Raw genomic sequence first — 18,170 nt, forward strand, 5'->3', positions numbered from 1 at the left:
TTAGATAGGCAACTGAAAAAAAAAAGAGGAGATGTGATATTTAGTTTTAATCAACACTCCTGATTCAAAAAAGAAAATATAATTTCAAGGGGATCAACTTGTTTTTGGAAGTCTTTCATATCAAAGGTATTTAGTAAGGAAAAGTTTGACTCCTTAACGTAAATGTAATCGTTTAATCAACTTCCTGATTACAAAAATGCTTAATAATGTAACCATTTAATGAAATTTCCATTTATAAACCACATTAGTTGATGTAATTTTTCTATTATACGGTTGTATAAGTATTGAATCATTAAATCCATAAAAATCAATCATAAAAAGTCAAAAAGTTCCATCAATGTTTTTTGGAATGTGTTTAGACTGCCTTGGAAAACAATGGAAGCTTCCAGCTTCCCCTATTTCTTTGGAAAAAGGATTCATTTTAACCATTTAAATAGAAAAGAATTGACTAAACAGAAAGTATGTATATTAGGATAAATATAGTTTTCGAAAAATGCATATGGTATTAGCAAAGTGATAAAAAGATGATTTTGACTTTGTATACAAATTTAATACTATTCCAACACTTCAATTTCAGGTTTTATTCTTATGTGAGTTATCATTCAAATGTGACCCTTAAAGGGGTGGGACAGGAAGTTGTTTCTTATCTATCAATATGTCTAAAAGACGTAAATACCCTCCTTATTCTCATCGTTGAACACAGCTTTGAAAATCATGTTTTGTCCTTTCTTCTATGAAAAAAAACATAATAATACCACTACATGCCAAAAAGTTTGTTACACTTGGCATGCCAGGCTGTGTAGGGCTATTTTGATGATAAGGAGGGCTTTTTTGTCTTTTGCACAAATAAGAGATCGGTTCCATGTTCAACTTTTTTGTATGTCCTGCATAACAAACACGGCTTAAGGTAAAATAGTAAAATAAGAACATATTATATGGACAACATCTGTGCAGAATTTGAATATGTAACGGGCACTGTACTTTAGATGAATTTTGAAAAAGAAATGTTGTAATTTTGATATGAAGGTGGATGTTTAAGTTCCATTATTTACCTATAGGATCATCATTTTTCTGATTCTTTTCTAGATCTTCCATTGTTTCTTTAATTGATTTATTTGAACCAAATGTAAAAGCAAATTCAATCGAGGCTCTGACTCAGGATTCCTACTATACTTTCCTAATATTTTTCTTCAACTTCAAGATATGGATCTTAGAACTATATAATATGATACACACATTAATTCTTCATAAACTAGAATTCACTTTCCAAAAATAGATTAAAGACTACAACAAATAAAGGGAATTGTAGGACATACAAGGTAGTTGACAAGAGAGTCTCCTTAAGTGGGTTCAAATTTTCAGATGGAAGAAAGTGAGTTCCAAGACCCATATACAAAGGATAAGCTGGGGTAGATACCCTGTTTCTGATCATACCAAGATAAGCATCTGCCAGAAACAGATCTTAGAAGGGTAGTTATGTCTTTTCACTTTCTAGTTATTATTAGAAATGAAGTATAGACATACGCTAGATTATGACCAGCGTTAAACGCGGGGAACATAAATTAAATACATATCACATTAATAGGTGGTATTGTCTTAGGTGAAATTTTAATAAAAAAAATGTTAGTTAGATTCATTTTTAGTGTTTTGAACCAAACTTGTTAAATAAAAGTATTAAATATTTATATTAGAGCAATTTGGTTTTTTAATACAGTAATTTTTAACATAAATGATCCACATGATCTTTGTTTTATCACGACATGATGTGACTCCTTGATTAAAACATGTTGTGTAGTGGCTTTATGAATTGACTATCTTCGGTGTACCAACCCCCATGGAGGCTCGCATGGCTCTTTTCATATTGGCCCTGTAAAACCAAAAGCAACAATAAGTTGTTATATGTACCAACAACCTTAAGTTCTGCAAAGAAATTCGATAAACATTGCAATTAAAGTGCATTGCCATAACCATAAACATCAAATCCAGACATGTAATTTGGTCAATTTCTAAAGTATTTTTTCCTTATAAGAATTAAAATATGATTTTTCAGGCTACGCCCAATCACATATACATATCTTTCGCTTAAAGAATTTATTACAAAAAAAAACATGTTATGAACGAAAAATAATATTAGTTTCATAATTTGCCAAAGGTTAACACTAATAAATTGAAATGAACTTTCAAAAATCTTGCATTTTGGTCACCACATCCAACTAACAAATGAAATTCAGTTTAGTGGATTGATTCAAGAAGTGCATCCATGACTTCTTGTAGCTGAATTTGGGAAAATGCTAAGACCTACTGAGATATGAGGGAGCGGTCTGTGAGGCTACGGTTGGTTTCTGGAGGGCATTATAAATTCAAAATCATTAGCACATATCTTTCATACATGCTTCAATTATCAAATTTAGATCAAACTTGTCAAAATCAAATTACAAAAAAAACCCAGATATGTAACCTAGCAATCAAACAACATATTTTTCATAGAAATAAATATCACAAATCTACAATTTACACTTTATATAATATTCTAAAATTATATCTTACATTTTCATCTTTAATGGTCGCTAACACCTCTTTCTGGCTTATTGTTGTGACATGAAAGAACTATAGAGTACACACATGCTTAATCGTACCGACAACAATCAATATTTTTTTATGATAAATATTGATATAAGTTTTTCTAACGATAAAAGATAGATTATCTTTTATTTATTTAAGTTAATTTGTTTCCTTTGTAAATCCTTTATTTGTGTATATATACCTGTAATACTTTGTACAAATTAATAATAAGAATCGGCAATATATTTCTCATATGGTATCAGCCTAACATAACTGATCCTTCTTTTTCTCAACCCTACCCACGCCTCTCTTCTTCTTCTTCTTCTTCTTCTTCTTCTTCTTCTTCTCGCTTCTTCAATCAAGATCCATGGCTGCCGAACTGTCCATGACTACTCTTCTTCACATGCTCACCATTAAACTTACCTCTACCAATTATCTTCTGTGGAAGAATCAAGTGTATCCACTCCTCTCTCATAAAATTTCCTCCCTCATGTGGACGGTACTTCTCTTTCCCCCTCTCAAACAATCATAGTCGATGGGAAGGAATCCCCTAATCCGGCCTACATCTCCTGGCTCGAAAAAGATCAAACAGCCATGCTTCTTCTTCAATCTTCTCTAACCAACGAATCCATGGCTGAAGTTATTGGCGTCATAACTTCTCGAGACATGTGGACCACTCTTGAAAGGGCTTACAGCCATCACTCATCTGATGTACACAAAAGGTACCTCATCTGTCTCTGTTTTTGCCAAAAAAAAAAATCTCTCTGTGATCAATTAACAGCTACTGGACATCCGGTCGATTCTATGGACAAAATTCACTGGTTTTTATGCGGTCTTGGTCCCGCTTTTGAGACGTTTTCTACTGCACAACGGACTGTCCAACCACCGACCTCCTTTGTTGATCTTGTCTCTCGGGCTGAAGGGTACGAGCTTTTCTTGGTTTCTCTTCATGGATCTACCCCATCTATTGCCGCCTTTTACGCTCAACATCAGCCTTCTCGAGGTTGTGGTTCTGGTTCTGGCTCTCGAGGTGGCCGAGGCCGTGGTTCCAGTTTCTCTGGTGGCCGCGGACGTGGGAAACGTCCTCCACACTGTCAGTTGTAGAGGATAATAAAAAAAGTAAAATGAAATATGAGGGTAAAAATAATCCAAAAACTATTTAGCATAATGTATATTTCATAAATGGAAGTTAAGTATATAAACCTCATCTACTTGTTGGAGATCATCAATAACATGGAAATCAAACTTATGAAGGAAATCGTCATTTGCAGAGTAGAGGATGGAGGACAACGCGTTGCTACAATTAGCATATGTGCTTTCTGGACTGGCTTTGGCAAGAAATCTTAACAATAAAGAAGATGTTTTTTTTGTTTCTTTAAAATATGATCATTGATAAAGATCCTAGTCGTGGTGAAGCAATTTGTGACGGAGAACCGTTCTGAAACGATGCATAATGAAGCTAGTATAAATGTATATTCATTTATAGTAAAAGGAAGAATAATATTTTGAAATTTTTTTAAGGTGTAAGTTGTGAATCAGAGTAATGAACAAACCTCTATAATAATATATTTTTCCGTATTGAATAACAACAACCATAGGAGTTTGTTTGTTATTTTCCAAATAGTTAGCAAATTGTTGTGCATACCCATCCCAGAGTGTTACATTTATTTGTTTGATTCTATAAAAACCAAATAAATATACAATATAAAATGACATTATAAAGTAAAATTTGACACAAAATTTTGAAAAGTAAACATACTCTAGATCTTCCAAGCTCAAATTGACTCTCTTTGATAATTTATTTTTCTTGTTCACAAGGGTTCCATTGGGAAGCATCTCACAACATCTCCAATAACATATATTATATAAGATCAAAAATGGAAGATTAGTATAAAAGTTTCGGTATGGTGAGTGATGGTAAATAACATAATATCGTTGTATAAATCGTTAGATTGTAACATATAAACTAACCAACATGTGTATTCTCAACAAATGCACCATCGAAAATGGTGTTGAAGTTTGCAAAAGAGAATCCATAAAGTGATCCAGTCCACTCATTGAATGGTGTAACTTTGGTTGTGATATAAATATTGATTTTGTTTTCATTATCAACAAAACTATTTTTATTTTGATTAAGACAAAGTTGTGGATTTTAGATGTAGTAACAACCATCCTCATGAAGCAAACTTTTAAATCTTTCAACCCATCTATTAGTAATGAGTTTTTTCAAAAAAAAAAAAAAGAAGAAAAAAGCTAAACGGATTTGAATTTTGAAGCCAAAAGCTATAAATAAGGAAGTTAAATTAGGAATAATATTAATTAGAGAAACTGATATCTGGTACATAAATATAATGATATGCTTTAATTGATAACATAATTGATGAATTTAAATATTTTATAATTATTAAAGATTATTTAATTAAATGTAATTGTGTTTGAATTCTATTTGGGGAAGATGATGTCAGCAATTTGATCTGAGGGTGAAAAACAAATGATTGAAATACAATCAAAGGCCCTGATTATTTCATTGATGAATTAAGGGTTCTCTTTTAATAATATTTAGAGATACCAACAAATCATTCTCCTGGACCCTTAGCTACTACATAAGCAAATCCCACATCTGGGAACAATCCAATTCCATTTTTTGGCATTGCAAGAACAGTTCTCTGGTAGAAAAGGAATAAAAAAAGTCATAAATGTATGCTTTAGAGTTTTAATTTAAATATTTAATGCTAAAATATTGAGTTTACCTTTGTTATGATTTTGTAGTGGCCATAACCAGATACACTGATCCCAAACCCCATTGTTATGCTATCCATAAAGCTTATATATGGCTTCTTATATCCAAAGATTTTACAAATAAGAGAGTATTCAACAGTGAACACCTGATCTGTAGTCAGACATAACATTTCTTTTTTGAATTCCAGTTGGTGCTTTAAATCTAAAAGTGTGGATGAACATAGTAAACTACAGATTTGATGCATTTAGAAGTCAATAGAATTGAACTTGTATATACACAAAGCTTAGGGTAGTGAAAAACCATGTAAATGGTTCATAATGGATCTACCTCCAAAGAGAGAAATTAGACCTCGAGTGAATAAAATTTCATCTTTCCAATACTAATTTCGTCCATTCGTTAAGAACTGAGATAGTTGATATTAACCAAATTTCTGTATCCTAGATTAATCAATCGTTATCTGGTTATTCAATTTCAAACAACAAAGCTCAAACACTAGCCCAACTTCATTATATTCGATTATGATTATAATCATATAATATCATATAATTACTCTCATTTGTATTAATTTGTACATAGAAAGCAACATCTAAGGTGGTTAAATTTGACGATGATTATGGCCGGAAGAGAAGCTATAAGGAAAAAACATGTTACCTATATTCATCGCGTTGAGAGCTTTTGGACAATCTAGGGTGATAAAAGAAACTCCGTTTGGTAACACGTTCCCTTTGACAAAGCCCTAGAAAATATAGGATCCGAACACAAAACTTTGAAAATCAAAAGAGATTTTCATTTAGGGATGGTAAAAGAGCGAGCAAAATTATAGAAAAAGAAAGAACCAAATTTTTGTTCCTGATGTGGTTACCAAAGACCTTCGCATTGACGCTCGTGCACCTCTATTTGTTCATGTTCCTTTCATCTAAATCACAGATTCACCTGACTATGCTGGCTACCACCGACACGGGTAACACTCGATGAGCCCTAAAGCATATCAAAAAAAGGTAAAATATAAATATGGGAGTTTTAGACAACCTCAAGAAAAGAAAAAGAAGACCATAGATTAGTATATCACAATCATCAGTCCATATCAAAGATTATCGTTTCCAAAACCCAAAATAGAAATGAAATTAGGGCTCAGATCAAAGAATTGATCAACATCTTGCTACATCAGATCGAACCTAGCTACATCGCCACTCGTAGCATAACTGTAGTTACATCGGTGGAGGAAGAAGTGAAGAAAGCATCGTTTGCTTTTTGAAGAAGGATTGTCATCTCCGATTTTGGCATGCTAATTTTAGAAGGGGAGCAGAGAGTCGATTTGACAGTATTAGTATCCATAAGACGGAAACGACATAAGGATTTGGTACTAGGAACAACGGTCGTGAAGAATGAAAGGGAGACGAAAGCAGGACTAATGTAAAAGATGCTTCGAGAACGGCTCTATGTATATTGTAGGGCAGGGCGGACCGAATTCTAAGTTGTCAAAACTTTACTGTTGCTAAGGGTTATGTGAAAGTAACAAATAAATTCAGTAATCAGTATGAAAACGTAAAAACACTACGTTTATGTTATTATTCTATAATGAATGTTGTATATGTGTATTGTTGAAGTAATTTTAATGTGAATATTAACGTTTATTTATTCATATATTCATTAGAATGTTATTATTTTATTATAAATTTTGTGTATGTGCATTATTGTAGTAAATTCTTATATTAGTTTTAAAATGTGATTATTCATTTATTCATTGCTGAATAATGACATAAAGTTGTGGATACAAAATTCGTTGCAGAATAATAATATAAATGTAGTGTGTTTAAGTTTTCATACTATTTACTATTTTTATTTGAACCATCCCATATATATATATATATATATATATATATATATATATATATATATATATATATATATATATATATATATATATATATATATATATATATACTAGTAGGTTACCCGCGCGATACGGCGGCGTAGATTTGTTCCCTTCCCAGCGATTAGTTTCCATCCAAATTTTTTTTTTGTTTCTATTGTCGTCAAATTGTTTTCTTTTGATGTATAATGTCCTTTCGATAGACATTGTTATTTATGTTAAAAATAAAATGATTTTATTATTTTGTTTTAAAAGTACATGCTTTTTAGTTAAAAAAATATGTTATTGTTTATGTTTAAAACAAACATATATTGTAAAATTATAATAGACTTTCTTTCGCTATAATAGATTTTCTTTCGTTAGGCATCAAATAATCAATTTGAATGATAAATATCTTATAATAATACTAAACATCGTCAAATTTGAAACGAATGTAATGAAAAGCAAACCACTAACATATAGAGAACTTCAAAATTCTACCGGATAAAGTTATTCGTATCATATTCGTTAAAATTGTAATAAACAATTGTTTCTCCATCAAAGCTATCGGTCAACTGATCACTAATTTCAACGATATTATTATTTTTATTTGAAAATATTCCCTAAAATAATATAATCTGAAGATATTTGAAATATAATTTGTATAAAAAAGTAAGTATGCAACTATTTGTTTTTTTTTTAAATACAAATAATAATTACATATGCATCACAAACCTTTTTAAATAAATATAGCATATGTATCGCAATTTAAAAATAAATAAATAAATAAAATATTGTATAAAGTATAAACATTAACATTTAACTGCATATTACAAAATACATAAATAAATAAATGAATTAATAAATGCTCAAGTAACAACCACGTTACCACAATGCGGTCACCATCATTTTTATGTTTCTTTCTTTCTTTCTCTTTTTATTTTTATTTTTATTTTTATTTTTTTTGTAAGAACCATTTTCCAATATCATATTTAAATCACTCTATTTTTCTAGGTTTAATCGTGACTTTTTAGAATTCTAATATATTATTAATTATTTAATTTTAATTTTTTGAGCTCATTTTTATCATTTACTTCCTCTTGCTAAATAGACAATATGAATTTAAAAAAATGTTTAAGTTTCTATTTTTCATTAAATGCATCATATGGATTTAAAAAATAATATAAGTGAAATAAAATTAGTGACAACTATAAAAATTTATTTGTTATAGAGACACGATTCAAATATTAAAAAATAGAAACGTATATTTATATTTGATAAGTAACTCTTATTTTGTTTTACAGATATTATTAATTATTGAAGTTAAGAAAAACATACATCAATATTAATATTATTTGAAAGTATTTTTAAGTTATTTAATAAGGTTTGTAGCTTTATGTTTGTTTGAAATATATTAAAAACATCCATCAATGTTAAAAAATATTCGATTGTCATAATTTTAATTTGACTACCATCATATAATCAATTTAAAATTTTTGTTTGACAACATCTTATGACCAACGTAGTCAAATATTAAAATGTTAAAAGATCACGTATACGTCTTTATTTGGTTAATATATTTTAAGTTATTTATATTTCTCATTATGTTATATAATATTTTGTTTGGAAAGTGATTTGAAATGACAACCAATAATACAAAACTTGTATTTTAGATCACTAAAATTTTAATTGTATAAAACCAACTTTTATTTTGATTGTCATTTTAAATTATTTTCCTTATTTTGTAATATCGTCCTTCACGATAGTGTTCAATAATAAAGTTTATCAGTTCTAAACAAAAATGAAATATTTTTATTTTATATTTGGAATAAAAATTTATATAATTATAACTTTAAAACAGAAAAAATATATACTGAATTTGTAATTAGTTTATTTTCACATAATATAATTTGTAGTTACTCCACTTACTCGTTATAGTTTGTAATTACCTTACAGATCACTCAAAATTTTAGTAAAAAATGATTAATTTAAGATTTTGTATTACTTATTCACTTAATATAAACTATAATTAATATCAATAAATAACTTAATTTTTATATTAAATAAGTATTAATAATTAATAATTATGTCTGATTACAAATAGTGTGGTTCACTTATTTTTTACTTTTCTGTGCAAGTTACTTGGTGTTGGTGATAAATAAAAGTCAAAAACTTTATAGGTTACAAATGACTTTTGAAATAGTACTTTGGAAACAGTTTCTGCAAGCACCGTTCATGTATAATTTAAAGCATCACATCATTTCTTGTTATGACAATACATCATTTGTTTTCTTTGTTTTTTAAATGTATAAAAGATTTATAAAAGAAATTTAAGTATACATGCCATATTCATTTATGTTCACCACTATATTCTTTGATTATTGTTTTGAATTTATAGAGTTTCAGATCTTCCACTTCTTCGAACCTTTAAAAAGTATAGTAAAATCAGTAACAAAATTTTTAAAAAGAACAAATAAAAAAATAATATCGAAATAAATCATGTATACATTTCATCTGCTATTATTTATCTTCAAAATCACAAACAAATATCAACTCACAATACATTTACAAATCGAAAAACTAATAAACATAACACAAACTAAATAGCTGATTTCAAGTCTCAATACCTATATCCTACATAAAACCCCATAAGAAAAAAAGCAACAAAAAAATTAGTTTTTCTTATAGACACAAAATAGGCATCAAAATTGTCAGATATCTCACTTCTTTGCATTCAATATTTGGAAAACAAAAAAATATCACAAGATCATGGAGAAGTCGGTAGTGATTGGCGTTAGGTGGTCGTGTTTAGATCCATGTCTTCAATGACTTTCTCCCAAAGATATAATTAAAATATTATACATCGGCCATATCAGAATAGCTATATATAGAAGAAATGAAGAAATCAAACTTTCCTTTTTACTGAATAACAAAAAGATGTTTGAGAAGCTTTTGAGACTTGCAAAATAAAAAGATAGATAATACACTAACTACTCTAGGTCTTTAGCAAAACCTATCTCTTACTAAACAACACCAAAGATTTCAAAACCCTTTTTCATCACACAATAGCAAAATCTATATCTTCATACTACTCGCATTTTTGTTCTTCTCTTCTTTTTCCTTTGCTTTTCTCGTAATAGAAGGTGTAGGAGGTTTGAGATGAATGTGAAACAGTGGTGGTAATTTTCGGTTTCAAGCCTACAAAACATATAAAATATGGGGCTGTTTGTTTAGCTCTTATTGCCTCTTAATAAGAGGCGTGTCTGAATCTGTTTGATTAAGAGTGTTTGTTTACCTCTTATTATAAGGTATGAATCTGAAATTTTGCTCTTATTCGCTCAGACTTCTATCGGTGTCTGAAAGAAAAAAAAAACGCGTATGTTCCTTATTTACCCTTTTCCCTCTTGCTTCCATCAGACACGACCTTGCCTCCTTCAACCTTCCTTCGGCATCTCTGACGTATCAAACCTCGCACAACGCCAACACCGCCCTCGCACTGCACTGCCTCCCCATCTCCAATCATCGTGTCTTTACCATCTTGAAGCCGACCTTGACGTAATTTTTGTCTTTCCCCTCTTGTCGGACTTCACAGACGACCCCCTTCTCACACTCGCTCTCCGATCTGCAACTGTCACCAACCCTGTCTCCGAACTTCAACCACCACCGGTCACACCACATGCCACGCTAGACGCTGACTCCTTCTAAGGTTCGAATGTATTTGAACTTTTATTTTCGATTTTTTTTAGGAATTTGCTATGTTTGGATTTGGATTTTGGAACACAGACACATTTGGATTCAGATTTCACATATCAACCCTAAATAAAAAGAAGAATCTGATGGTTTGTTTTTGGATTTTTTGTGGAATTTTCTATATTTTTGGATTTTTTTTGGAATTTGCTTCTTCAATTGATCGACAATGGATTGTTTTATTGAGTTTTTGAAGTCGATTTCTCCATAACCATGGGTTCCTAGCTCAACCTAAGTAGTTTCAAGAACATTACTAACTATTACATTTGGATTAATTTGGATTTTACAAACTATTACATTTGGATTAATTCGTATTTTACAAATCAGTTACAGGCTCCCCTTTTGACAATACCACTGGAATTGCTTTATGTTGTAATCTTGTTTGTGATCTTTTATTATATAAATTTATTTATGTTGCAGAAAATGTGTTTATGGAGCTCATAATCGTAAGTTCTTGATCCTTTGTTCATGGAAAGAATATGAAACATGGACTTGGTGTCATGGGTTAGGTAAACATGGAGTGACACAGAGGAGGTTGAGGTTTTAGATGAAATTGATGATATCATGATCAAAGAACAAGTGGAAAATGTGTAATTGCTGGCTTTAATATGTACCAAATGGGAAGCAACAAGAAGACCTTGTGAAGAAAGAAGAGCTTGCCACTGTGAACATAATTAAATCATCACTATCTAGTTGAAAGTTGGGCGATTTCACATCAATATTGGTGTTTTATTAATAAATTTTGATGTTTTTTTTAATGAATTTTGATGTTTTTATGAGTTTTGATGCTCTTTTGGTGAAATTAATGGTTATAGTTTTTATAGTACCAGCTCTTAATAAGGAAAAGTTTAAAGTACAATGTTATAGTTGAAAGAAATGATAGAGAAGGATAAAATGGACATTTTTATTATTTAGCACAAAAATTCAGAGGTTCCAACCAAACAGATTCTAAACATTCAGATCTTAAAAATTCAGACCCTCTTAGAAATTCAGACCTCTTAAAAATTCAGATCTTAAAAATTCAGATCCTGCCAAACAGCCCCTAACTACTCTAGGTCTTTAGCAAAACCTATCTCTTACTAAACAACACCAAAGATTTCAAAACCCTTTTTCATCACACAATAGCAAAACCTATATCTTCCTACTACTCGCATTTTTGTTCTTCTCTTCTTTTTCCTTTGCTTTTCTCGTAATAGAAGGTGGAGGAGGTTTGAGATGAATGTGAAACAGTGGTGGTTTCCGGTTTCAAGCCTACAAAACATATAAAATATGATCAATAAACTAAAAACAATGGAAATAAAAGAAATAAAAAAACCAATATCTAGATTCTACAAAAGGCATTGAAGATCCACAGGTTTTTATTCATATCTTGGAGAGAGAGAGAGAGAGTGTGTGTGTGTGTGTAGTTTGTAGTAGGTGTCATGGTGGTAATTTTTAGGAGAGAATTTATAGGTAGAGTCGGTGGTTGCGGTCGTTATTATTGATGGCGTCTAATGGTTGTGGTGATATCTCGAGATGGCTGAAGGTGTTGAGGTTAGAGGTGGCTGATGGTGATGACGACGGAGTTGGCTAATGGTGGAGGTGGTTGCTGGTGGAGATGGTTTTGGGTGGAGACGGTGGAGGTGACTGCAACTTTGGGAGACTTTAAAATTTTTAAAGAGAATGCATAATTTTGAATGGGGTGGATTAGGAACGTAAGAGTTTAAACAAAAGAGTTTCTATCAAGGTAGTAGAGTGCCCAGTGTGTAGGTTGTGTCCTTTATATATTAAAACATTTTTATGTTGATTGGTTGGGTTTTAGTTTCATGGATCACCAAAATAATAATCTAGACCATTGAAGCTATATCTAATGGTTCATAATTGAGCTCCTTAGTTTTAAGACTTTGGTCTTAAAATTTGTGGGTCCTACTATTATTTATACATTATAAACTAGTAAGATAAGATTATGTTGATTGGTTGGTTTTTAGTTTCATGGATCACCAAAATAAAAATCTAGACCATTGAAGCTATATCTAATGGTTCATAAATGAGCTCCTTAGTTTGAAGACTTTGGTCTTAAAATTTCTGGGTCCTACTATTGTTTATACATTATAAAATAGTAAGATATATATATATATATATATATATATATATATATATATATATATTTCGTTGAGATTAAAAATAAAATAGATATCTTGAGATTTAACCTCAGCCACATATTTCAAATCTGCCGCTCTACCCTCCGGCGTACCGGCGCGATAGACCTGTTATAATCATAAATTATTATATAGCGTCGTCCGTTCCTTTCTCCTTCGCCACCATCCCCACCACCACAACCACCACCACTACCACCACCTCTGACACAAGCTGACCCCACCACCGTCACCTCTGTCATTTATATCGTCGCCACCTCTGTCACAACCACCTCTTCTGCCACCAACTGTTATAATCACATATGATTACTCAGTCTGTGAATAGACATATATGTATAATCATTTATGATTAGACATATACATATAAACATGTATAATCATATATGATTATACCTCTATTCCATATAATCATTTATGATTAGGCATACCACGCTGATGTCGGTATGCTGGAGCGTTAGAGCGACAAATGAGAAATATGTGGCTGATGTTGAATCTTAAGATCTCTATTTTTTTTTAATCTCAAGTGAATCATCCTCTCTCTCTCTCTTATATATATATATATATATATATATATATATATATATATATATATGGAGAGTGGTTCAAATAAGAACCCAAAAAGATTAAAAACCCTAAGAACCATATATATATATATATATATATATATATATATATATATATATATATATATATATATATATATATATATATATATATATATATATATAGGGAAAGAGTAGCTTCAACATTTACATATATATAATATATGGTGTTTGTGAATTATAACCATTTTTACATATTTTGATTGAGGACAAATCCAACATTCATTAATTTTAAATATAATATATTTTCGACTTTTTTCCTTTACAAACGAGGTGCTACAATACAAACAATAGAAACATTAATGTTTTGATTTAATTGTTTTATGATTATAGAAAAAACATTTTTTTTACAAAAAACATAAAAATAAAATATTTGTAGTTTAAAATCAATTGGTAAAAGCTTTATCTAGTGGGCAAAGGCTTGAATTAAGTAGTTTTTTAAAATTCTATAAAAGAAAAATATATAGATGTAGTCATCTAGCCACTTTTTTAAGTCTTGTGTCTTGTGCTTTCTTAAGTCTTGTGCTAATAAACAAATCATATCATAACTTTGTAATTCTTTTTATTTTACTTTATTGTTGGCTTTTTTTACCTTAAAATATGTTACAAAGAAAGTAAAAGTTAAACAATTTTTTTTTTCTATTTATTTTGTACTTTCTCTGTAAACATAAGAAAAAAAGTTGAACATCTTTGTTTCTTAAAAGCAAACCGAGAGTCATCCGTTACCCATGGTTTTACTAACTTATATATATAAAACTCTTGTTTACTATTAAAATTATTTTTTTCACAACCAAAAACATGTTAGAAGATAAAATTTAGAATTTAGAATATTATTTTGACAATTAATTCACTTGTTTACAATTTAACATAAAAATTTATACAAAATTCACAATTTAATACAGTAAATTCACAATTTAATTCACAAAATTCACAACTTAATATATTATATTCACAATTAATTAACATTATATTCACAACTTAATACATACTATTTACACTTTTGTTTCATCATAACACAATCAAATCCAGAATTCATACAATGCTACAAAAAACATATTTAGATTTAAAAAAATGGAATTTACAATTTAATGCATTGATTTATTATACTTCAGTTTAAAATACTAGTTCACATACTCATTCACAACTTAAAAGAGTAGCTCCAACATCCATTCATAGCTTAAAAAATAATTAAAATACTCATTCACATCTTAAATCATACATTCTTTTCATTAAGGTATTTCTTTGAACACCTTGTTCCCCTTGTGTGCATATTGTTTTCAGAAATCAGAGAGATATAAAGCAAAGAAAGGAGCTGGAGGTGGTGGAACTGATGGGTTTTATGTACTCTAACATCCCTATGGTGCACATACAATCCTAATGCTTTTGGATCTAAGCTTTCTCTAATTGTACATGCAACATTGGTTCCAAAGCATAAAGCCAAGACTAGCATACAAAACTTTCATATAAGAATCATAAACAAGTTGTAGAGTTACCTCTTGATGTTGTTGATGTTGTTAGTATAACTTTGGCCTTATGAGAACTTAGCACCCCAAGTGTTGTGCCTCAAACAAGTCACAAACACCAAGTAATAATTAGATGGATATGAGAGAGGCTAAGGAGACTAGAAAATCGATTTCTTCTTGGAATGCAAGTAGTTAGGTCATTTTTCTTCTTAGCACAACATATATATATATATATATATATATATATATATATGTAGAATGTCAAGGGTTATGTGTAACCCTAATCCATACACATTAGCCCATGACCCATCCATTTGATTTGGATAAATGCTCCATGGATTAATCCATAAGCTCATCACAAACCAAACCATGGATCATTAGCCCAACTATATGTTCCAATTTAATTAGTCTCTTTTGATCACTAAATTAATTCTTGATCAATACTAATTTAATAATATGATCTCTCAATTAGTATATTATACTTATAATATATTAATAAGTCATAAATAACTTCTTATTCAAATATCCATCTATCAAATTGTTATGGTGAAGGCAACCCGAAATGGACCATGCTACTATCCGGTCAAGTACATACCAATTATAGTTATGGGCTTAGACACCTAATCCAACAGTCTCCCACTTGGATAAGTCTAATAACTATAATTGCCAATGCAACTTAAAATCCACTTAGCAATCGTAGCTCTCAAAAAGCCGTTGTCATACTCTGATGCGTCCATTAGATAAGTGATCATATAATCCTCTGTTCTACAAGATATCGTGTGGACAAAGACATGGAATTAAATTCATACTCATTGTCCAATATTTTGTTTCCCGATTTTTGATTTGTTTGACATAGAACTTAATTGAACACATCAATAGAGTTCTGACCGGGCCCGACACATAAGTCAAAACAAAATCATCGAGGGGCCCAAAATATCACTTTTAAACCTCTTAGGATAAAAAGGAACATATAAACTTTGACTTATATGCTTGTACTAACTACTCGTTAAATCATACACAACAACACGTTTAATAACATCGAGTTACCGATGCGTTTTCGCACTATCAATGTACAATCAACTCATAATCAACAACTCATATATCTTAGTTTGAAGACTATACGATATCATCATCCCATAATCACTCGTGATAAATTCCATGAAGTGATTAATGTGAGTGTGGGTTTAATCCAATACTCAAATCTTATTTCAAGAGCATTCATGAATGTTTGTAGCAAACTTTGCAATGTCTAACTCCTTAGAAAATCTTACAAAACCCATTCATGACAGTCTAATTTCATAACCTACTTCCAAAGTATGATCGACTGTGGATAGTTTGAATAATCTTATTATTCTGGAAGTCAAAACATGAAAAATGAAACAGTAGTAAACAATTGACACAAGACAGTAACTTTACTTATAAATAAAACTCTTTTTATTTAATCATCAAATGTCAATTACATTTAAGCTATTACAAGTTTCTAAATGTATATCTAATCATTAAAACCAATATCGTCCTTCAGCCCGATTCTTCTAGCGTGCTGCAAGTGCTTAACCCTACTCAGTCCCTTCGTAAGGGGATCTGCTGGGTCTGGATGTCTTATGAAGTGATATTTTCTGTCGATGTGTTTGGATCTGCCATGATCCCTTGGTTCCTTGGCTAAGGCTATCGCACCCTCGTTGTTACAGAAAATCTCCATAGGCTCTTTTACAGCTGGTACAACTCCAAGGTCTCCGATGAAGTTATTTAGCCATATTTCCTCATTCGACACTTCACTTTCTGCTATGTACTCTGATTCGCACGTTGAATCAGCTACAGTTTCCTGTTTGGAACTTTTCCATGCTACCGCTCCTCCATTTAGGGTAAATATCCAGCCTGACTGAGAGCGGAAATTATCACTGTCGATCTGAAAGCTGGCGTCACTATACACTGTCACTCTTAAGTCATCACTCCCACCGAGGGTAAGGAGCTAGTCCTTAGTCCTTCACAGGTAATTAAGAATGTTCTTTACCGCAGTCCAATGAGCTTTACCAGGATTCCCTTGAAATCTGCTAACCATGCTCAAAGCAAAGGCCACATCATGGCGAGTACACGTCATAACATACATGATCGAGCCAACTACAGAAGCATATGGTATTCGACTCATTTATGCTATCTCAGCATATGTACTCGGACTCTGAGTCCTACTCAGTTTGGTATTGCTCTGGATAGGTAATTCTCCTTTCTTGGAATCCTCCATGCTGAAGCGTTTCAACACCTTATCCAAGTAGGTACTCTGACTAAGTCCTATTAGTATTTTACTCATTTTTCTCAATATCCTTATCCCTAGAATATAAGCAGCTTCTCCAAGGTCCTTCATAGTGAAATACTTCCCAAGCCAGGACTTAACCTCCTGTAATGTTGGGATGTCATCTCCTATGAGCAGTATGTCATCCACATACAACACCAGAAAGCTAACTATACTCCCACTAGCTTTGACATATACACAAGACTCATCCTCGCTTCTCGAAAATCCAAACTCTTTGACTTTCTCATCGAAACAAAGATTCCACCTGTGAGATGCTTGTTTCAATTCATGTAAACATCTTTAGCCAACTTTCCATTAAGGAAAGCGGTTTTGACATCCATTTGCCATATTTCATAATCATGAAATGCAGCTATGGCTAGCATAATCCTTGTAGATTTAATCTTGGCCACTGGTGATTAACCATGCAAATGTGCTTGGTACTCTCGATGTTATAAATCACCTAATCAATGTACCAGTTAACCACACGCGCTCCATTGATCCATGATTAACACCAAGCTACCCTTTTCCACACATTGTCAGTCCCAAATTAGTGTGTCGGTTAACCACACACACTCCACGAACGACTTAACAAGGTGCAAAGTACAATTTAATGGAATAACACCATTTTCACATTTTTCCTAAAGTAACTAAGATTGGGAATTTATAAAAGTTTAGTTACTTTAATAATTTTTATTATACATATTAATGAGAATTAGTGTCCTATCCTACCCATTCGGCTAACGACCCTCCACCAGTCAAGGAAGCGGTGGGTGAGAGTGGAC

General features: G+C 31.1%; 1 pseudogene; it reads right to left on the reverse strand.

Moving 5' to 3' along the window:
* Nucleotides 1-659: 659 nt before the first annotated feature.
* On the reverse strand, nt 660-5,471 carry LOC145131679 (3-hydroxyisobutyryl-CoA hydrolase-like protein 3, mitochondrial; annotated as a pseudogene).
* Between the last annotated feature and the right edge of the window lie 12,699 nt (nt 5,472-18,170).

Source organism: Lactuca virosa, chromosome 8, assembly GCF_052849685.1.
Source record: "Lactuca virosa cultivar CGN04683 chromosome 8, Lactuca_virosa_CGN04683_v6, whole genome shotgun sequence".
Lineage (NCBI taxonomy): Eukaryota > Viridiplantae > Streptophyta > Magnoliopsida > Asterales > Asteraceae > Lactuca > Lactuca virosa.